The sequence below is a fragment of the Hypanus sabinus genome, chromosome 6 (genome assembly GCF_030144855.1).
Source record: "Hypanus sabinus isolate sHypSab1 chromosome 6, sHypSab1.hap1, whole genome shotgun sequence".
Taxonomy (NCBI): Eukaryota; Metazoa; Chordata; class Chondrichthyes; order Myliobatiformes; family Dasyatidae; genus Hypanus; species Hypanus sabinus.
The window spans coordinates 94,048,357-94,071,410 of record NC_082711.1 but is presented as its reverse complement, the minus strand read 5'-3'; the positions used below and the strand labels follow the sequence as shown (position 1 = coordinate 94,071,410).

The following is a 23,054-nucleotide window of genomic DNA, read 5'->3' as shown; positions in this document are numbered from 1 at the left end:
TTTCGATTACTCTGTAACAGAGATACTTTAAGTTATTCTGCCTCTAAATTTTCAGAAGTAATGATTCTAAATGTGTGATTTAGAATCAAAAGGGGGAATTGTTGGAATTGATTATTTTTTTATGCTTTAATGAGGTATTAGTTGAATTACTGCAAGACTAAAATTGTAGTTACTAACATTTTTAACTTGTAGTTTTCACAGTATGTGGTGTTTCTCTGATGAGAAAGTGGCATTTATTTATTGAGATACAGTGCAGTATAAGCCCTTCTGGCCATTCAAGCCATGCCGCCCAGCAATCCCCAGATTTAATCCTAGCCTAATCCAGGAACAAAATACAATAACGAAATTAACCTATGAACCGGTATGTCTTTGGACTGTGGGAGGAAACTGGAGCACACAGAGGAAACACAAGCGATCACAGGGAAAACATCCAAACACCTTACAGGCAACGGCAGTAACATGTTGTACTAACCATTACGGTACCGTGCTGCCCCATACAGTTACATACTGTTTGTCGCTTTTTCGTTTTTCATTGGGGCCACTTCACCCAACCGTGGTCAGTAAACTGTGGCTGGCAGAGATCCCGTTTCAGTGGTCGAAATCAAAGAAATCGAACAAAAGTGATACCGCTCAGAATCGGCACATGGAACTTGTGAACCTTAGTAGACAGCACCAAATCTGACAGACCAGAGAGAAGAACTGCTTTGGTGGCAAGAGAACTGTGGAGGATCAAGACCGACATCGCAGCTCTCACCTTGCCAACAAGGGCCAACTGACAGAAGTAGGTGGTGGCTACAAATTCTACTGGAGTGGACCCATCGCAAAGCAGGAGTCAGATCTGTTATCAAGGACTGCTTGTCCAAAAGTGTACCCCAGTTTGCCAAAAGGATTCAGTGATCATCTAATGACCATGTAACTACCCCAAGGAACAAACGCAATGTCATGCTGATCAGTGCCTATGGCCCGACGATGATCAACCCAGACGATATGAAAGCTAAGTTCTCTGGAAAGCTTGATTCCCTGTTTGTAGCTGTACCAAGGTCAGACAAGCTCCTCGCCCCTGGAAATTTCAGCGCTCATGTGGGAAGAAATCACAATACCTGGGGTGGAGGCCTATGACAGAATGGGGTCAGCAAGCGAAACAGCAATGGCCTACTTCTTCGGAAAACCTGTGCCGATCATCATTAACACGGTCCTCACCTGTGAAGCCATAATAAGATACCTTGGATGTATCCTCAGTCTAGGCACTGGCATCTGATTGACTACATCATCACCAGAAGATGTGACAGATGTGATGTCAGAGTGACCAAAGCCATGTGTGGCACAGACTGCTCAACAGACCACAGTCTGTTCGTTTCCAAACGGAACGTCCACATCCAACCCAAATGACGTCCACAGACAAGGAAATTTGCTGAGAAGCTCTGTGTCAGCAAGCTGAAATTGGTTGCTACTGCATACCACCTGGTTAAAGCCTCCAGTCACAGCTTGCCGATGTTCATCTTGGAGGGGATGTTGAAGGAGATTGGGCTGCTTCAGAGATCATGTACGCTCTGCTTCCTTCGCGGTCCTTGGCCATACAAAAAGGAATAACCAAGATTGGTTCAATGCGAATGATGAGGAGATAAGAGCTCTCATACAGGAAAAGCACAGTCTTCACAGAGCCAATCAGAATGATCCTTCCAGCATCTCTAAGAAGACACACAGAGTCAATCAGAATTATCTTTCCTGCATCCAGCATAACCAAGGAAGCAATTAATCGTCTCAATCAAGTAGACATCAACCATGTGATGGACTCTCTTCCCCAAGAAAGGAAGTCAAGTATGTAACAGACCAGCTGTCAAGCGGCAAGGCTCTTGGAGCAGATGCTATACCAGTGGAGGCCTACAGAACAGGTGGTCCACTCATCGCCAGCAAATTGATGGAGCTCTTCTAGGAAAAAGGTCAGATTCCACAAGATATGAAAAATGCATCCATTGTACAGCTGTACAGGAGGAAGGGACACTGCCAAACATGCGACAACCGCACAGGCATCTCTTTGCTCTCAGTAGCTGAGAAAATCTAAGCTGGAGTCCTGCTAGACAGGCTAAATGCCCATCTGGAATGAGGTAATCTCCTGAAAAGTCAGTGAGGCTTCAGGAAAGCAAGAGGAACTATCAACGTGATCTTTGCTGCGAGGCAACTCCAGGAAAAATGCCAGGAGAAGAACAACTCTACACCACCTTTGTCCATCTTACTAAGGGCTTCTACATCGTGAGTCAAGCGGGATTATGGAAGATCCTGGCAAAGTTTGGCTGCCCTGGCAGATTCATCACCATGGTCAAGCAGTCTCAGGACAGGACATCAGCCCCGCTTGCTCAGTGATGGTGACCGTCCTGTTGCTTTCTCAGTCACAAATGGGGTCAAGCAGGGATGTGTGCTGGTGCCCAACCTCTTTAACATGATGTTCAGTGCAAAATTGAAGGATGCATTCCACGGCAACAATCCCTGAATCCGTATCAAATACAGGACGGATGGCAAGCTGTTCAGCATACAGAGGCTTCCAGCTGGTACTAAGGTCAAACAGACAGTGCTGAAAGATTTCTTATTCACTGACATCTACACTCTCAACAGAAGCTCTGAGTCCAACATGGAGAACATCATTGAAAAATTCTCCACTGCACGTGACAACTTCAATCTCACCATCAGCAGAAGTCGTGCACCAGGCAGCCTCAGATCAACCCAACGTGGAGCCATCCATCTCAGTGAACGGCCAGCAGCTCCAGGCAGTCGACATTTTCACGTAAATTGGCAGCACCCTCTCAAGAGCAGCACATATTGACAATGAGGTCAGCTACAGGATTGCCAAGGCTAGTGCCAATTGTTTTAGACTACGTGACACTGTATGGGAACGAAGGGAAATTAGTCTGAAAACAAAGCTGAAAGTCTACTGTGCTGTCATCCGACCCACCCTCCTCTGTGTGTGCGAAACGTGGACTGGGCACATGAGACATGTGCATAGACTGAACCACTTCCGCTTGTCATGCCTACGGAAGATCATGAAAATCAATTGGCAAGACAGAATTCCTGACACGGAAGTGTTGTCTGCAGCAGACATGCCCACCATCCACACATTGCTGACAAAACATCAAATCAGGTGGGCAGGTCATGTCATCAGGATGTCAGACGATCGCATCCTCAAACAGTTGTCCTTCAGGGAACTGTCCACTGGGAAATAATCTCATGGTGGTCAGTGAAAGCGATTCAAGGACACACTCAAGACTTCGCTCAAGGCCCTTGAGATCAACGACACTTCTTGGAACATGTAGCCTTGAATTGTTCATCGTGGCACAACCTCCTCAATAAAGGTGCCACCAAAGCTGAAAAGAATCGTAATGTGGTAGCAAAACTAAATGACAACAGCGGAAAGAACAAGCAGCAGGCACCTCAACTACAGAACTACTATAGGACTCACCAGCCATCTCTGGACATACAAATAACAACACAACCACCCAACAGTGTCAGTGGTCCTCTCAATGCTTGCAATGGACACACACACACACACACACACATGCACACGCACACGCACACGCACGCACACGTACACGCACACTCACACACACACACACACACTCACACACACACACACACACACGCACACACGCACGCACGCACACACACACGCACGCACACACACACACACACACACACACACACACACACACACACACACACACACACACACACCCAGGACCTGACGAAGGGTCTCGGCCCGAAACGTCAACAGTGATTCTCCTTATAGATGCTGCCTGGCCTGCTGTGTTCCACCAGCATTTTGTGTGTGTTGTTTGAATTTCCAGCATCTGCAGATTTCCTCGTGTTTGTTCATTTCCCTCTACTGTCTACAAGGAGTTTGTACATTCTCTCCTCGTACAAGTGGGTTTCCTCCTGGTGCTCTAGTTTCCTCCCAAATTCCAATGTAACATTGTTTAGAAAGTTAATTGGTATATGGAAATATTAAATAAAAGGTTGCCAAGTTTCCTTAGATTTAAAGGATGTATCAAATGTCCGACTTCTTATTTTCTCTAAACTTAAACAGGACATAATGGAAGTAAGAGCAGTAGGTGGATTAAAATCCTTCCATTTAAGCTAAGTGGCTCTCCTAGCCAATAAAGTTGTAAAAGCTATCATCCGTTGAACGGAAACAGGAATATATCCTGCTTCCGATGGAATGATCCCAAAAAATGATGTAAGTAAATTCGGTTGTAGATCCAAATTCAAGACTTTTGATAAAGTTTTAAAGACTTCTTTCCAAAAATTATCTATCTTGATACAAGACCAAAACATATGTGTTAAAGTAGCCACCTCAATATTACATCTATCACAAATAGGATTAATATTGGAAAAGATACCGGCTAATTTGTCTTTTGACATATGCGCCTGATGTTCTACCTTGAACTGTGTCAAGGAATGACAGGCACAAATAGATGAAGTATTGACTAAATGAAAAATTTTATCACATTGATTATCTGAAAGTGACTCTCGAAATTCCAATTCCCACGCAGCTTTAATTTTATCATTAGATAAAATACGCAAATTCAATAAGCATTTATAAATTATAGCTATCAGTACTTTTTGAAATGGTTTAACCGGAAAAAGAGTATCTATAACATTGGGTGAATAAGCCGAGGGAAAATCTGGAAGTAAAATATGTAGAAAATTCCTAATTTGTAAATATCTAAAAGAGTGTGCATTAGATAAGTCATATTTGTCCATTAACTGAGTGAAAGACATTAAACAATCCCCCATAAACAAATCTAAAAAAGTTACTATTCCTTTGGAATATGCTTTGACTCATGGCTCTTCGAGTTACCTTCTTGAAATGTTGGATTTGATCAGAAAGTTTTTCTTTTTTCTTGCTTTCACTCTCAGTTTGAGCTGCCCAATTCCTTTTTTAAAAAAATATTTTTTGTTGTTTTTTTTTGTTTTGTGGGTTTTTTATGTATATTAAAATTATAAACATTTATTTATCTTCTTTCTTCTTTTTATGGATAAGAGGAGAATCAATTGTCTTTTTCTTTATTACATACTATTAGATTAATACTATGTATGATCTTGATAATGTTTATTTTACCTTTTATATGAATTGTTATTGATATAGATATTTGAGATAATTCTCCTCTTGTTTATATATATATATATATATATATATATATATAGACACACACACACACACACACACACACTCACACTTTTATTTAATTAATAAAAAGATTGATAAAGAAAGAAAGAAAGATAATTGGTCATTTGGGTGGTGTAGGCTTGTTGATTCAGAAGGGCCTGTTACAATGCTGTATTTCTAAATAAAAAAAAAACTGAAATCTTCTAGAGTAGAAAAGTCCAGAGATTCTTTGCCTTCTGTAAGAAGTAATTCCACAAATCCCAGTTTTAAATGCTTTACTTCTTCCTTTGGCCCTTCATTCAAGACTCTGCCATTATCAAGAGCAACTCGAATTTACTTTATCCTGCCCCTTTAGGATTTCATGTTTCAAAGGTTTCAAAGGTGCAATTTAACGTCAGAGAAATGTATACAATATACATCCTGAAATGCCTTTTCCCTGCAACCATCCACAAAAACAGAGGAGTGCCCCAAAGAATGAACAATAGCTAAATGTTAGAACCCCAAAGTACCCCCCAACTCCCCTCACTCCTGCATGTAAGTGGCAGCAAGCAACAATCTGCCCTCCCCCACCAGCAAAGAAAAGCATTGGTACCTGCCACCAACCACTGAAGCAGGAGCAAAGCAATAGCAAAGACACAGACTTGCAGTACCTCAAAGACTACTTCCCAACCCAGTATTTGACATACCACAGAATCTCTCTCTCCCTAATAAGGGAGAAAGTGTTGTCTCCATTTTCGCAGCAAGAGGAGAGACCTAACAAACAACTTGCTGGTTTATGATGTTAAAAGACCGTTGTGTTGCTTTTTTTTTAGCTCTGTGCCCAAAGATCGCAAGTCTCTGGATATACAGCCAAAGATGTCCCAGCTCCCATGTCCAGGACACCAACCTTTGATCCACCTGTCTCCAGAGCCCTGAGATCCTAGGCTTCCAAAGCTGAGCCGAACTCTTAGGCTGAAGCCTTAGCATGTTGAACAATGGTCTGTTATGAAATCCCAAGAATGGGTCCCATTCCTGCAAAGAACCATAATCAATGTGTAACTCCAGGTCAGGGTCTTCAAAAGAACCTTGAAAGGGAGAAATGAAGATATTAAAGATGGATGTAGAGCTGTTTCCAAAGATGCAAGCAAAAGAGTCGCTGTTTAGCGCCATCATCACTTTGCTCCATAAGATCTCTTTTTATTCCTCTAAAACTGTTAAAGAAAAAAGAAGTAACTCTGCAATAATAAACATGAAAGAAAAAGATAGTATCTTTAGTGATGCAGAATCTATGGGTTCAGTTCTCCAAAGTACCTTCTTCTCCCAAGTGTTTTACATTGATCATGTGATAAATCTGAATGTACTCATAGTAAGAGGTAATTTTAAGGTAAATTGATGAAAGGAATATCTCAGAAAGTGGGACATGACCTATCCAGTTTTGCATATTTAGAGACCAAGAAGATTGTTATTAATTCTAATTGTTAGCTTCCTCTATGACTTCATGGTTCTAGTCTGAAAACTCCTGTAACTCCACAAACTTCCAAAATACTTGCAATCTTTCAGTTCTAGGCTGTGATTATGTATAATTTATATTTGTATGTTGCTATAATGTGTGAAAAGACTAATCCCAAATATTTGATAATAATTCAAATGTTAAGGTATATATATAGAAATGCCTTTGAATCTAATATGATTAAATCATATAATGCCTTTAACACTACTGATGGATCTGCACAGTGCTTACTATAGTTCAAGCAGTTAATTCTTTCTCCCATCAAATAACCAATGCAATGTGACAGCCTGTAACTCCCAGCTGATTTGGAATGGTCTTAATCACCTATTTTATTTGCTGACAAATCAGCAGAATTATTCCTCCAATACAAATTCACTAAGGTGAAATAAAAATCTAATGTAAGATGACTGCAAACCAAAGGGTATTATAATAATGTTAAGACAATTCTCAACTGGATACAGTTTATGACTTGAAAATCAGAAACAGTTTTATTATCACTAGCATATGTTGTGAAATTTGTTGTTTTGGGGAAGCTGTAAACTGCAATAGATACTGAAAAGTAAAATATGATATTTGTATATAAAAATTAAATTAAGGTAAGAATTGCAAAAAGAGAGAAAAAATTAGTGAGGTAGTGTTCATGGGCTCATTATCCATTCAGAAATCTGATGGCAGAGGGGAAGAGGCTGTTTCTGAAATGTTGAGTATGTACCTGCATCTGCACCTCCTCATTGATGGTAGCGTAGTGTTTTTTTTTGCAAATAGAACAATGTGTGGTGTGTTATGTTTAAGAAAAAAAAATAACAACTCATTTATTGAACTCCAAAAAACTGAACACAAAGTTCTGTAAAAGTACTTTACATAATAACATAAACACGACAGACCCACCTTTTAGAGTGAACCCCAGCTCAATGTCGGTAGTTGTGAATTCTGTATGCTTCCACCAGTTACATTCCCTAACACAAGCACCACCGTCCCCACCTCCAGAATTCACTAAACCTGGAACGGTGAGCCTGTCCACATAAACTGCTTGGATCACGTCCTTTGTTCCACGGATGGAGGAACAGCAGGTGCCTCTGGTTTGTCCAGTTTCAGGTTTGTCCCTCATATCTATGATAAAAGTCTTTCCTCGCCATTCCAAAATGCAGAACGGGCCATCGTAAGGGGGCCCAAGGGGATGCTTGTATGCAGCATGGTGGACAAAATCAAATGAGGCAGAACGTAGGCCAACTGGAAACCAAGAGTGCTGTATGCCATGATGGGAGGTAGGAATAGATGTTAAGGAATTGAATTTATTGAGAAGGTGGAACTCTGTTGAGAAGCCAACCAGCAGTCCTGGCATCAGTAGTAATGGGGAATGGATGTGCCAGTAGGGTTGCACTGGAAAGTGATCATTAGGTATTATCGAATTTCCTGGTCATGTCCGCTGACAATGAAAGCACTTGATTAGGGGTATTGTCTTTAAGCACACTATACAGAGGAAGCATAATTTCAGCAGCTCATGGAATCAAGTGGTGATAAAAATTCACCATGCCTAAAAACTCATGTAACTTTTTTTGTATTGCAGGGCAGTTGGAAATCCATCATAGTGGCTATTTTTGATGGGAAGAGTTTTACACCTTCTGCAGAGATGTGATGGCTAAGAAAGTCAATGGTTGACACCCCACGCTGGCATTTAACAGGGTTAGTAATCAACCCACGTTAGATTAGGTGCTCAAAAAGTGTGCGGAGTTGAGATATGTGTTCAAATTTGGATGCACTGGTAACAAGTATGTCTTCCAGGTGAAGTAACGAACTGGGAAGATGATTGATGAAAGAGATACAGGGCTGAAGAAGGACGAGTCTGATAGGAGAGGACAGAAGGCCATGGAAGAATGAAAACAGGGAGGAGCACCAGAGGGAGGTGATAAGCTGATAAGAAGATAAGCTGAAAGAGGGAAATGGGAATGGGGAATGTTGAAGGAGAGTGGGGGGGGGGGGTCATTACTGGAAGTTTGGTCTTTAGGTCACTGCCTATAGTGCTGGGAGTAACAGTACAGCCAGATGATCAGACTTTCCAAACTGTGGACATGGAATGGCATGTTAAACATTCCTGATGGTGGTATAACAGTGGTCTAGTGTATAGGCTTCTCTGGTTCCACAGGTGACATGTTGGTGAAAGTTGTTTGGTGTCTGATTCAAATATCCTGTAATGACAGGGAAGGCATCCGGGTGCGCTGTTTTGTGACTGCTGGTCATAGTGCTCAGCTCCTCCAGTGCCTGCTCGACGTTGGCCTGAGATGGAATGTACACCACTACCATGATGATGGTGGAAAACTCCCTCAACAGATAAAACGAAGGGTATTTGACTGCTAGGTATTCCAGGTTGGTTGAGTATGACTGAGACAGAACCATCATGTCTGTTCACCATAATGAGTTAATCATAAAGCATACTCCATCTCCTCTACCTTTAATAGTCTGATCTGGCCTGCATTTGCAGTGAATGGTGAAAACATTAGGTTGCAGTGCTGCATCCAATATGGCAGGGTGAGCCATGTTTCCATAAAGCAAAAGATGCTGCAGTCCTTGATGACCCTTTGGTACAGTAATCTTGCTCTAGGATCTTCAGTTTTATTTTCCAGAGTCTGTACCTTCACCAGTAGGATAGCCAGGAGTAGGGTTCTAAAGCCTCTGCATTTCAGAAGTAGCTGCAGACTGGCTTGGCTTCCACACTTCCATTTTAGTAAAGGGGAACTACACTCACGACCTGAGTCTGTAGTCTAGGATCTACAGGTATCTCTAGATTTAAATATCAATAGATTTTTAAAATGTCTTAAAATGGTCTTGCTTACTGATGCACCTGGAATTTGAAGATATTACTTTGTCAAAGTATGAGATTGCTTTTTGGTGAAAGCACATTCACAACGTGAAACATCTGCAGTCTGAGCATTCTTACACCTGTGCTTTTCATTTTTCATTACATAGCAATATACCTTTATGAATTCATTTTTACGTGAATGAATGAACAAAACTAATTAAAAACACACACAGAAGAATCAATTTTTTTTAGCTGTTAACTCAAGTTACATCAACTAAAGTTGACTCAGAGGAAGAGAATTCTGACGTTTCTTGCTATATAGCTTAACAAGAGCTGTGTGTAAATGAATTTTGGATGGTTCTGGCATATCCCAAGTTTCAGAACCATGTGCTGAGAAATGGACTGAAGCTGCTGCTTTTGCCAAAGGGGTACAGTGGGGACCACAGCTTCAGCTCTACCAATCACTGCACACTGAGGGGCTGAAATATATATTAAAAACTTGATGTCATGTGCATAAAGTGTAAATCTTGTCAGCAAATAGAATAAGTTTACTTTGAGTGGCAACATAATATGAATGTACTGCACTATATATATGCAAATTATTTAATAAATGGAAAAAAAGGCTTGGCAAAATGAGCAGTATGTAGATTACATATTCTCTGCTATCGACTACATTAAAGATGAATTGTCAGATTGGAGGAATGCTGCCAGTGTAGATTCAGGCAGTATACAGAAAATCATGTCAGAATATTTAAATAAGGAAAAGCTGTGTAGGATCCTGTAACAGACCCAGCAAAGGACCCTACAGACAAGAAAGAGATGACACTTTGGAAGAGGTGAACGGACTGTGTTTTGACCGGAGGTGACAGAGCTCGGGAAAAGGACAAAAGAAGACAGGGGAATCAGAATAATGAGATAATGAGGCTAACCATCATCACAGTCAAACTGCAATTGACTGATATCACGACAAAATCTGATTGCAAACATTTCATAAAACAAAGTAGAGCCCAACATAACCAGAGCTGAAACTTATTATGATATATGGAATTATAACATTTTAGTTATAATTTGAATTATTAAAAAATGTGGGCTTTAAGCAAAAAATGTGAATTAGAAAATGAACTGCCAAAGCACATTGGCTTCTAGGAAGGGAAAAAGTAATTTTTCATTTCTTCTAAAAATATTAGCTTTAGCAAACTTTACTTAACAGGTATAAACCATTTGGATCTTAATATGCAGTACAGATGGACGAAGAGTAGTAAATAACTAAGTTTGGCCATGAGGATCAGCCGTACTTGTTTCAGTTTCCCTCTATGGAATTGGTTCAAATATTTGCCTGGGAAGAGCTGCTATGGCCAGATTGGGGTTTTGTGGAAGGATTAAAACAAATAAAAGTCCTAGCAACAAACAATGAAAAGGCGATTCAGAAACCAATCCACAACCCTTTCTGTCTTTACCCCTCCATCTTGTACACATATAAACAAGCAGAAGTTGACAAATCAATAATACTCAACATCAGCAAAGCCAAGGAGCAGATTATAGACATCTGGTGAAGGAAACCAGAGGTCCATGAGCCAGTCCTCATTGGAGGAGAAGATTAGCAACTTTAGGTTCCTAGGTGTTATTATTTCAGAGGACCTGTCCTGGTCCCAGCATGTAAGTGCAATTATAACGAAAGCACGCAGCACCTCTACTTTTATAGGAGTTTGTGGATAGCTGGCATGACATCTAAAACTTTGACAAACTTTGACTCAACCATCAGGGCCTTGAGCCAAAAGTGATAACTTCACTCAACTTCACTTGCCCCATCATTGAAATGTTCCCACAGCCAATGGACTCACTTTCAAAGTCACCTCATGTTTTTGATACTTAATGTTTATATATTTATTATTATTACTTCTTCTTTTTGTATTTGCACAGTTTGTAGTCTATTGTACTTTGGTTGAACACCCTAGTTGGGTGGTCTTTCATCGATTCTGTAATGGTTATTATTCTATAGATTTATTGACTATGCCCAATAGAAAATGAACTTTGGGGTTGTATATGGTAACATGTATGTGACAGTTGCTTAAGTCCCTACACATCAATTGAAAATGCAGGTTGGAAAAAAAACTGAAGGCTTCTTTTCCCATTAGAATGCTAGAATGTTTATGTAATTAGACTATCAGAAGTATTTAGTAAATCATGCCTCATGTTTGTAGGTTGCAGCAATGTAGTGGACATTTAACATACAAGCATGCTAATTTATCTGTGTTTACTGTTCCACTAAAATTATCTGCTTTGTCACAATATGGCTGAGTTGCTGTCCTTTTATGAGCACTATGTGTTCTAAAGTTGAAAAGCAAGCCTGTCTATTAATCAACGCTAGATGTGCACTCTAACAAAGAAGAGTGACAACATTGTGGGTTTAACCTCAGTATTTATTTATTTAACATTTTAATCATATTTTCTAACTATGTCTCTTCCTCACCTGTTGTTTTCCCTCAGGGTGCGTGGCTGCAGAATGGGTCAGTGAGTGGTTACCGAGGGAATGTGTGAATGTTCCTGAATATTTTTACAGTGAAGCTATGAATTATGGGTAAAATAGGATCTTTGAATCCATTGGTTGATACAAGAGGGAAGTCTATTATTTCAAATTTTATTTCTATTTCAGTTTGTAGATCATTTTAAGGGATTATATATTGAACTTGAATTATGTCATTGAACTTCTTTTATGGAAGACTATTTAAACAGTAAAAAAATAAGGTTGAATAAAAACACAAAATGCTGGCAGAACTCAGCAAGCCAGACAGCATTTATGGGAGGAGATAGTGACGATGTTTCAGGCCGAAACCCTTATCAGGAGGAAAAGTAAGCTTGAGTATCGTTTTAACTAATGTGACGATTTCGCTGATTCCTGCACTTGACAAGTGCTTGCCTTGTAGACTGAAAAGCCCTGTAGTGTTGGCTTTATGGGAGTTCTGTTTAGAGACCATGGGGAGCAGTTCTAGGGGCAGAGAACAATGCTTGATGTCTGTATGACAAGGGATTCTTTTCCCTCACCCCTCAATCAGAAACAACATGTAAATTGTTCCTTTGATATTGAATCATTAATGATCCATTCTGACTTCTTAAAATGCTTCCAGGTGTCTGCTAAGGTCTCATCCTCAGCCCATAAGAAAAGGAATCTCAGGGTTGTATATGGTGACATATATGTACTTAGATAATACAGTATATTTACTTCTGTACTTTTGAAAAAGTTCTTGAACATTTTAATGACTGGATATTTTAAATTATCAGAAGATGTTTGGACTAGGAACACTAAAGCTGATTGTTCATAAAATAAACAGTAAAACTATATATTACCCAGAAACAGACCTCTGCAGTTCTCCTATTGAATGAAACAAATGTGTGAAGATTGTTTTCTGATGATGAAAAGCAATGTTTTCTTGGATATGAATAGAAAGGGCTATTTTAAAGGGCCATAAGTTTAGGATGATATGAGGAAAATATCAATGGATGTCAGAGATACGTTTTTTTTACAGAGGGAGAGGCGGATGCAAAGAATACACAGCTGGGGTGATGATTGAGGCTGATAGATTACAAATATGTATGAAGCTCTTGGATAGGCACATGGATGAGAGAAAACCAGAGAGTTATGTGGGAAGGAAGGCTTATGTCCATCTTAGAATAGGTTAGAAGGATGGCACAGCATTGTAGGCCAGAGGGCCTGTTCTGTGCTGTTTTATGTTCCTTGTGATTTCAGTAAAAACTTCTTTAGTTTATTGGATTTCTGACAAATAAGACAATATACAAATACAATTTTTAACACACGTTTCCCTAAAAGAATGAACACTCCTGCTGGGTTGGTCTAAGGCAAAATTAGAGATTAACCCTTGATAAAGGATAACATTGGAGTGCAGGACTGATAATTCTTTCATTTTTCAACAAAAATCTCAACAGATTCTGTAAATTATTATATATCTTTAATGTACACTAGGATATTTAACTTTCTATAAGGTTATAGCACTTTGCTTATCTGTAACACTCCACTGTAATGTAAGTTATCTTAAAACTTACATTTTACATAACAGTGTTAGTTATTGTATAATTCATTTAGGAGAGGTAAAATGCTCCAAAAATGTTTATGATTCTGCAGTTCAATTGGTTATTTTATTGTGTATCTTAATCTTAATCACACTTAACAATACATAATGTCTTTGAAATTCGTTCCAACAAATAGTCATCTAACCCTGTGTAAGGTGAATTGCTTCATATGGTAATCACAGGATAAACAAGTAAATAAAGGGAAATTTTCAGTGTAAGTTACTGGGGTGGGATTAGGGGGAGAGAAATCCAAGGATGATGCATGGTCAGTCAGAGGAGAAATACCCTGGAGGGTTGGGAAGGCTCACTAAGGAGGAGGAAGAGATTTTAGTTTGCTTCAAAGATGGGTGGAGAACTAGTAACTGGGAGTTGGTAAGGGACTGGGATAATGGTTGGGTTAATTTGCTGCATTAAGAGTCAGGCAGGGCTTTATAGAGAATTTGGTAATATTGATAATGGGCTGCATTTCACTTGTGTAAAGGGGAGGGAAAGACAGCAGATTGATGGCTGGTAGAGGATAGAGTCAGCAGAAGAAACTGGTGTGAACCTGGAAAAGGGTAGAGGATCTATGGATTAAGCATCATGATTAATGAACGTATTACTTAAAAGAGAATTGGTCCAAGTCAAGTCTCCATCACTACACTCCATCGTTCGGAACCAGGGAAATCCTCTTACATATTGTGAAGATCATCTTCTGCATGAATGACCTGATATATCTGTAAGCTATGAATGTGTGGTCAAAAGTAACAGATGTAATATCCACTCAATTGTATGCAACAATGCAGCTTCTTTGTACATTTGCACAGTTGATACATGGAACTCTCATGGAATTTGTGGAACTCACAGCAAATCCGTAATTTATTTTGCAATTTATTTTCAAAAAATTGAAATTCATAATACATAAAATATAATTCAGGCAGATATCAAAAACATCCTATGCTGAAGTTGGAAGTAATACTGAATCTATCCAGTAGACAGCAGCAAGTCACTGCAATTCAGCATGCTCAAAACTTTGCAGGTTATACTACTTGATTTAAATTTTTTTTTGTTGACTTGTGATAAATACTGGTTGGTGCAGAAAATATACACATGTATAGTTAGCTCAGGTTGGATCTATACTGACCCTTTAACAACAGCTTGCTTCTGTTCAGCAGCTTTAATGTCCTAAACTATGACAACGTGCTTCACAGTTGTTAAAGGAAGTCTGACACCAAACCCCTTCAGAGGGTTTTGGAATAGTTCACACAAAACATGGTAGCAGATAAATTTATTGACGATGATGGCAACAGAGAGGGAAAGAAAGTTAAAGAAGTCCAAAACATGGCGTCTGGACCTGTTAAAAGTGGCGTTGCTAATGATGGAGAAAAGAAAATATAGGAAAGACAAGACACCAGAATTGAAGGAACACAATGTTATCAGAGAGGTGAAGATTATAGAGATAGGGGGCATCTTTATACATAGAGAAGTCTTGTAACCAGCCTCACCTTCACACATCAAAGAATAACAATTACATATTTTAAGTCATCTTAAGACATTGCTTAAGGCTCTGTGCGAAATCCACGTTGTGTTTGGAAACATTTAATGTTGATATTAGAAGGGACCAGAAACCCTAACCTATTATAACTCCTCATTAGCCAATAGCTTTTCAGGGATTTTCTCTGGAGATGGGACTGATATCATAGAAAGTAGTAGCTAGATCAGTTTGGATTAGATGAGAGTGGTTCAACCTCAGTACTGCTATTGCTAAGCTTTGCAAAGACTTTTGTGAGGTGAAATTAAATGTCAAGTCAGAACTTTCCAGCACAAGTAATAACAAAAAGGTGAAGAATTGAATAATGAGAACTTAAAACTGGAAAGTGGATTGTGCAAAACGTTGTTACTGAGTGCTAACAATTTAAATTTCGTCAAAAAATGAAGTTTTCGTCATGAAGTTTTCTTGAGCTGTCCAGGATGCTACCACACAAAGGAGCCCATTTTTATAGAATAGCACTGGGCAGACCATTCAGCCCATAATGTACTGATTTTGATGCCACTTTATGCTACATTGAAACATAGAAAGCCTACAGCACAATACAGGCCTTTCAGCCCACAAAGTTGTGCTGAACATGTCACTGCCACAGAAATTACTAGGCTTACCTATAGCCCTCTATTCTACTAAGCTCCATGTACCTATCTAAAAGCTTCTTAAAAGACCCTATTGTATCCATCTCCACCACCGTTGCTGGCAGCCCATTCCACACATTTACCACTCTCTGAGTAAAAAAGTTAACCCTGACATCTCCTCTGTAACTATTCCCCAGCACCTTAAGCCTGTGTCCTCTTGTGGCAAATTTCAGCCCTGGGAAGAAGCCTCTGACTATCCACATGATCAATGCCTCTCATCATCTTATACACCTCTATCAGGTCACCTCTCATCCCCTGTCGCTCCGAGGAGAAAAGGCCAAATTCACTCAACCTATTCTCATAAGACAAGCTCCCCAATCTAGGCAATGTCCTCTGCACTCTTTCTATGGTTTCCACATCCTTCCTGTAGTGAGGCAACCAGAACTGAGCACAGTACCCCAAGTGGGGTCTAACCAGGGTCCTAAATTGCTGCAACATTGCCTCTCGGCTCCTAAATTCAATTCCACGATTGATGAAGGCCAATACACCATACGCCTTCTTAACCACATAGTCAACCTGTGCAGCTGCTTTGAGTGTCCTATAGACTCAGACCCCAAGATCCCTCTGATTCTCCACACTGCCAAGAGTCTTACCATTAATACTATATTCTGCCATCATACTTGACCTACCAAAATCAACCACTTCATACTCATCTGGGTTGAACTCCATCTGCCATTTCTCAGCCCAATTTTGCATCCTATCAATGTCCCACTGTAACCTCTGACAGCCCTCCACACTATCCACGACACCTCCAACCTTTGTGTCATCAGCAAACTTACTAACCCAACCCATCCCTTCTCTACTGTCAAAATGAATCCAAGCTCAGGTTGGAGGAACAACACCTTATATACCGGCTGGGTAGCCTCCAAACTGATGGCATGAACATTGACTTCTCTAACTTCCGTTAATGCCCCTCCTCCCGTTCTTACCCCATACCTGACATATTTAGTTGTTTGCCTGTTCTCCATCTCCCTCTGGTGCTTCTCACTCCCCCCCACCTTTCTTTCTTCCAAGGCCTCCCGTCCCATGATCTTTTCCCTTCTCCAGCTCTGTATCACTTTCACCAATCACCTTTCCAGCTCTTAGCTTCATCCCACTCCTTCTGGTCTTCTCCTATCATTTCGCATTTCCCCCTACCCCCACTACTTTCAAATCTCTTACTACCTTTCCTTTTAGTTAGTCCTGACGAAGGGTCTCGGCCCAAAATGTCGACAGTGCTTCTCCCTATAGATGCTGCCTGGCCTGCTGTGTCCCACCAGCATTTTGCGTGTGTTGTTTGAATTTCCGGCATCTGCAGATTTCCTCGTGTTTGCTCCATCCCTCCACTTCCTCATTCAGGTCATTTATAAATATCATGAAGAGTAAGGGTCCCAGAACAGATCCCTAAGGCACTACACTGGTCACATACCTCCATAGACAAATATGACCTGTCTACAACCAAGTAACATTAGCAAATTTGCTAATGACACAAAGCTGGGTGGCAGTGTGAAATGTCAGGAAGATGTTATGAGAATGCAGGGTGACTTGGACAGGTTGGGTGAGTGGGCAAATGTATGGCAGATGCAGTTTAATGTGGATAAATGTGAGATTATCCACTTTGATGGCAAGAACAGGAAGGCAGATTACTATCTAAATGGAGTCAAGTTAGGAAAAGGGGAAGTACAACGAGGTCTAGGTGATCTTGTATATCAGTCAATGAAAGCAAGCATGCAGGTACAGCAGGAGGTGAAGAAAGCTAATGGCATGCTGGCTTTTATAACAAGAGGAATTGAGGTGAGGAGTAAAGAGGTCCTTCTGTAGCTGTACAGGGCCCTGGTGAGACCCCACCTGGAGTATTGTGTGCAGTTTTGGTCTCCAAATTTGAGGAAGGACATTCTTGCTATTGAGGGAGTGCAACATAGGTTCACAAGGTTAATTCCCGTAATGGTGGGACTGTCATATGTTGAAAGATTGGAGTGACTGGGCTTGTATACACTGGAATTTAGAAGGATGAGAGGGGATCTGATTGAAACATATATGATTGTTAAGGGGTTGGACACACTGGAGGCAGGAAGCATGTTCCCGCTGATGGGTGAGTCCAGAACTAGAGGCCACAGTTTAAGAATAAGGGGTAGGCCATTTAGAGATGCGGAAAAACTTTTTCACCCAGAGAGTGGTGGATATGTGGAATGCTCTGCCCCAGAAGGCAGTGGAGGCCAAATCTCTGGATGCGTTCAAGAGAGAGTTAGATAGAGCTCTTATAGATAGTGGGGTCAAGGGATATGGGGAGAAGGCAGGAACAGGGTACTGATTGTGTATGATCAGCCATGATCACAGTGAATGATCATTAGTAGGGCCAAATGGCCTACTCCTGCACCTACTGTCTATTGTCTATTTTTACATATAACCTGTAATTAATTGTTTAAATGAACAAGAATGTTTAACCAGCAATATATTTACACAATGATTCAAATATTATTAAAATATTAAATACACAACACTAACTTATTAGAAATTTGACCAAAGGACACAAAATGCTGGAGAAACTTAGCAAGTCAGGCAGCACTTATGGAGGCAAAGAAACAGGGGTTAATACCCTTCATCTTTAGTTCTTGACCTGAAACATTGACAGTTTATTCCCATCCATAGATGTTGACTGACTTGCTGAATTCTTCCAGCATTTTGTGTGTATTGGTCAAGATTTCCAGAATCTGTAGAATCTCTTTCATCTATTATTAGAAACTTGAGGGTTCTCTGCTTGAGGGTTGCCTGAGAGAATTGAACAAGCAGCTAGAAGCATTCAGCTGTTGAAATAAGATCTGGAGTTCAAAAACATACAAAGTGACAAGGATATTACCTACGTATCCTGACATTCAATTTCAAGTTTTTAAATTCAAGAAAGTATTATGCTTAACTGGTTCACTTGCTGTAATAATTTCCTGTGACAAGTAGTTTGCCCTAACATAGACAAACACATCTACTGGAAAGTCTACTGAAATCTACTGGAATCCTGAAGCTACTGCCCTGCTGCTATTTGAGTTTTCTTTCATCAATGACTTTCCGTGACCCTATTTCCATAACTTCTCAGCTACTAAAATATTAACCACTGAAGCACTCTAATGTCCACATCCTCCCTCTCTCAAGATAAAAGAAAATCTGTTCCATAATGTATTATTCTAGAAATGTTAAATCCACCCAACAATTAAATTGCTAAATTATACTCAACTTCATCATTGGCACAATATTTCCAAACTCATTTGCTGTATAATTACACTCAGTGTCCATTGTATTAGGTAGACCTGTACATCTGCTCATTAATGCATATATCTAATCAGCTGCTCATGCAGACATGGTCAAAAGGTTGTTGTTCGGACCAAACATCAGAATTAGGAAGAGGTGCGATAAGTGATTTTGACCATGTAATAATTGTTGGTGCCAGACAAGGTGGTCTAAGTATCTTAGAAACTGCTGTTTTCCTGGGATTTTAATGCACAACAGTCTCAAGACGTTAGTACGAGAACCAAAAAAAACCCTTCCAATGAACTCCAGCTCTGTGGATAAAAATGCTTTGGTAATAAGAGAGGTCAAAGGAGAATGGTCAGAGAATGGCCAAGCTGACCGGAAGGTGACAGTAACTCAACCACACATTACAACAGTGGTGTGCAGAAGAGCATCTCTGAATGCACAACATGTCGAACCTTGAAGTGGAGGGGCTGCAAACAACAGAAGACCATAAACAAACACTAATTGGCCTATTTATTAGGAACAGCAGGTATCTAATAAAATCCCTGCTGAGTGTATATGACCAATGTTCTCACAAGAAACTGAACTCATTGTTACCACAGATAAGCATATAATCATTCAATGGCTCGATATGTGAGAATGGAATATTACCTCCCTGCAACCTGTGACAGGCGGATTAGACTAAAACTTCAGTTGTCTAAAAGTTTTCTTCAAGAAGGTTACGTTTGACATATATATTCAAGTTGGAATACACTGTCAGATAATATAAAACTCAAGGGGCTTTACAAGGATCCCTTTCTTCAATAAAATATGAACTTTAAGCTGAGAAACTTAGGTGATCTTTATGACTATTGCTTGTCAAAAATACCCTGCAGTACATTCTGCAGATGGACTTTCATCAAGGTCAGGAATGACTGCTGTTGCCCTGCTTCTATTCACTTGACCTTTGACACTGGTCATCAGACTATTGCCACCGCATGGCCTCAGTTATCCAAATATTTCTCTGAACGTCACTGTTAACTAAACCATCATGCCTGTTTGATTCTTGCTTCTGTCTCTGGCATGTTAGAAAGATTTCTGTTTAATTATTCCAAAAGGAAACACTTTAACCTTTGATCCTGTGCTAGCTGCATCTTTAAGTTAAAGTGCAATTGTCCAAATTAATGAATTGTAGACAACTTAAGTGAAAGAGATATGTTGCTTTAACACAATCAAACTACCACACTATGAATCATTTATTTCAAGCATCGATGATCAATGAAGCAGATCTTTTCAGCACTAGGGTTACAAATACAATCTAAAATTTTAATCTTTGATTGATGTTCCTAGATGTTAACACAGCAGAGCATGAACTAACAAACCTCATGAAAGAGAAATTGAAACAAAACATTCCTGAATCTATAAACAAAGGAGATACTGCAGATTCAAAGATTCAAAGCACCTTTATGATCAAATAATGTATAAATTATTCACCTTTAAATTGGTCTGCTTATAGACAGCCACAAAGCAAGAAATTCAAATAACCCAATTAAAATAAGACCGAACGCTATTGCGCAGAAGATATTGGAAATCTTGCGTAACACACACAAAGTGCTGGAGGAACTCAACAGGTCAAGCAGTATCTATGGGAGAAAAATAAACAGTAGACATTTTGGGCTAAAACCCTTCATCAAGACTGGGAAGGAGCCAAAACCAGAATAAGAAAGAGGGGGGAGGGGAAAGGGTACAAGCTGGCAGGTGATAGGTAAGCCCAGGTGAGGGGGAAGGTGGGTAGATGCAGGCGGGGGATGAAGTAAGGGGGAACATTGGACCATGGAAGAAAGGGAAGGAGGAGGGCAAACAGAGAGAGGTGACGGGCAGGTGAGGAGAAGAGATGGGGTGAGAGGGGAACCTGAAGGGAATGAATAAAGTGAGAAGGGGGGCAGGGGAATAATTATCAGAAGTTAGAGAAATCAGTATTCACGCCTTCCGTTTGGAGGCTACCCAGCTACTCCAAACTGGGTTTGGCTTCACTGTAGAAGAGGCCATTGATGTGTATGTAATAATGAGTATGGGAGGTCATATTGAAATGGTTAGCAACTGGGAGGTCCAGCCTTTTGCAGCATAGAGAGCAAGGGTGCTCACTGATATGGTCCCCCAATCTACATTGGTTCTCATCAACGTAGAGGAGGCTGCACTGAGAGTATCAGGTAAGCCTAGAGCTGTGGCAGAGAAGTAGTCAGAGCTACCAGTATCTCAGGTGGTGGTGAAGGTGGCACTTAGAATCCAGAGAGAGATGCCATATGGCATAGGATAGTGGCAGAGAGAAGGAAGGACACTTGGCTTGAGCAAACTCAGGTTAGGAATCAGATTTGACTTTTTTTGCTCTCTACAGAGTCATCAAAGTTAGAAGCTGGCTCATGCAATTAACACGGTTTAGCTTTGTGTTTACAAGGGAGTAGTGAGTTCCTAATAATGGCAGTATTGGAGTTAATAAAAGTTGAAGCATCATTTGATGATGAACCTCACATTACAGCAATATGTGAATTTATTTTGACGGTCTTTGGCTGTAAGAAAAAGATCTAGAAATTTTACATCTTAAGTAACATGTTCTTGTCTGTTTTTATTTTCCTTTCTCAGACTATGTGGCAATTGATGAATAAAAGGCCAAGGTGGCGTGGAGTAGACTGAGTGAGCTGTGAGACTGGAGCCTTGATCCGGAGTCAACAACAAACCAGCTTCCATTTAAATGTCTGCTACTAAATCAAATGGATTAAAATTGATCCATGTCCTGGAGATCATTTGGAGTGGTTAAGTATTTTCATTAAAGGGGTTCTTTGTGAAGATGGATCCATGTCAGACTCCATTGCTGAGATCTAATGGTAAAGCACCGTTCTCAGTTTTTAGTGCAATTGCCTCAAAGATGCAGCAGCCTGGGTTTGATGCTAAGCTCCAATATCATCTGTGTAGAGTGAGCATATTCCCAATATGATAGTGTGGGGTTTCCTCACACATCCCAAAGCCATCCAAGTTGGTAGGTTAACTGGCCACTGTAAACTGTCCTGCATGTAGAGGTGAGCGGTAGAATCTGAAGAAAGTTGATGGGAATGTTTGGAGGATGGGGTTAGATTTGTTAGAGATAATACAAAATTATGAGTGGTATAGATAAGGTAAAGGCAAGTAGGCCTTTTCCACTGAGATTGGCTGAGACTAGAACAGGAGGTCATTGGGTAGGATGAAGAGTGAAATGATTAAGGGAATGTCAGGGGGATCTTTATTCAGAAGGTGGCCAGAGTGTGGAAGGAGCTGTCAGCTGAAGTGGTAGATGTGGGTTAGATTTCAACATTTAAGTGCAATTTGGATAGTTCCATGAATGGGAGGGATGTGGAGGACTAAGTTCCATGTTCAAGTTATGGAATTAGGTAGCACAATAGTTTGGCATGAACTAGATGGGCCAAAGGCATTGTCTCTGTTCTGTACTGTTCTATGACTCTTTGACTCTGTGTGAAGAGCATATAAAAATTGGGGCTAGTGTGGAATTATAATAAATGAGTGTTTGACGGTCCGACTTGGTGGGCTGAAGAATCTATTAGTGTGCTATAGAAGTCTATAAACTCTTGACTCTATAACAATGGCGCTTAACTCACACATGCTTCTGTGTGAGTGATTCCTTTAAATACATGATTTGTATGTACAGTATACAGACAAAATCCCAGAAGTGTGAAGAGAAATTCTTCATCCCGGTCTTAAATTGGTGAACACTTATCCAGAGGATATGAAACAATGGCTAAATTGTGAAAATATTTTTAAATTCCATAAGGATCAGCAAAGTTAACTGACCCGGAATGTAGCTTATTAATAATGTACCAAGGCGAGCATCAAACCAGAACCATTACTGTTTACTTTGACTTTACTGCAGCTGCTGATTTTGTATGGTGGTGACAATGTGTCAAAATTACCAGTGGTCATAAAAACAGCTCTGAGTGGAATTTAAATTTATATTCATCTCATAATTCTAATATCCCATCTAGTAGTTAAATCAAATGAAAATAACAGCAATATATAATTATTTTGATTTTTTCATTTACAGACAATGAGGCAAACACACCTATTCTTTTCTTCACAATTTAGACCATAAGGCATATGAGTAGAATTAAATC

General features: G+C 40.0%; 1 long non-coding RNA gene across 2 annotated transcripts in view; it reads left to right on the top strand.

The window, feature by feature from the left end:
• The window catches only part of LOC132395032 (uncharacterized), a 72,232-nt gene extending 49,925 nt beyond the window's left edge, over positions 1–22,307 (top strand). Inside the window, exons 2-4 of one of the 2 annotated variants that reach the window (XR_009512498.1) lie at positions 8,215–8,330; positions 8,430–8,550; positions 21,535–22,307. This is a non-coding gene — a long non-coding RNA (uncharacterized LOC132395032). Of the gene's footprint in view, positions 1–8,214; positions 8,551–21,534 lie in introns of both variants that reach the window. The other variant, XR_009512497.1, reaches the window with a different exon arrangement.
• The last annotated feature ends 747 nt before the right edge of the window (positions 22,308–23,054 follow it).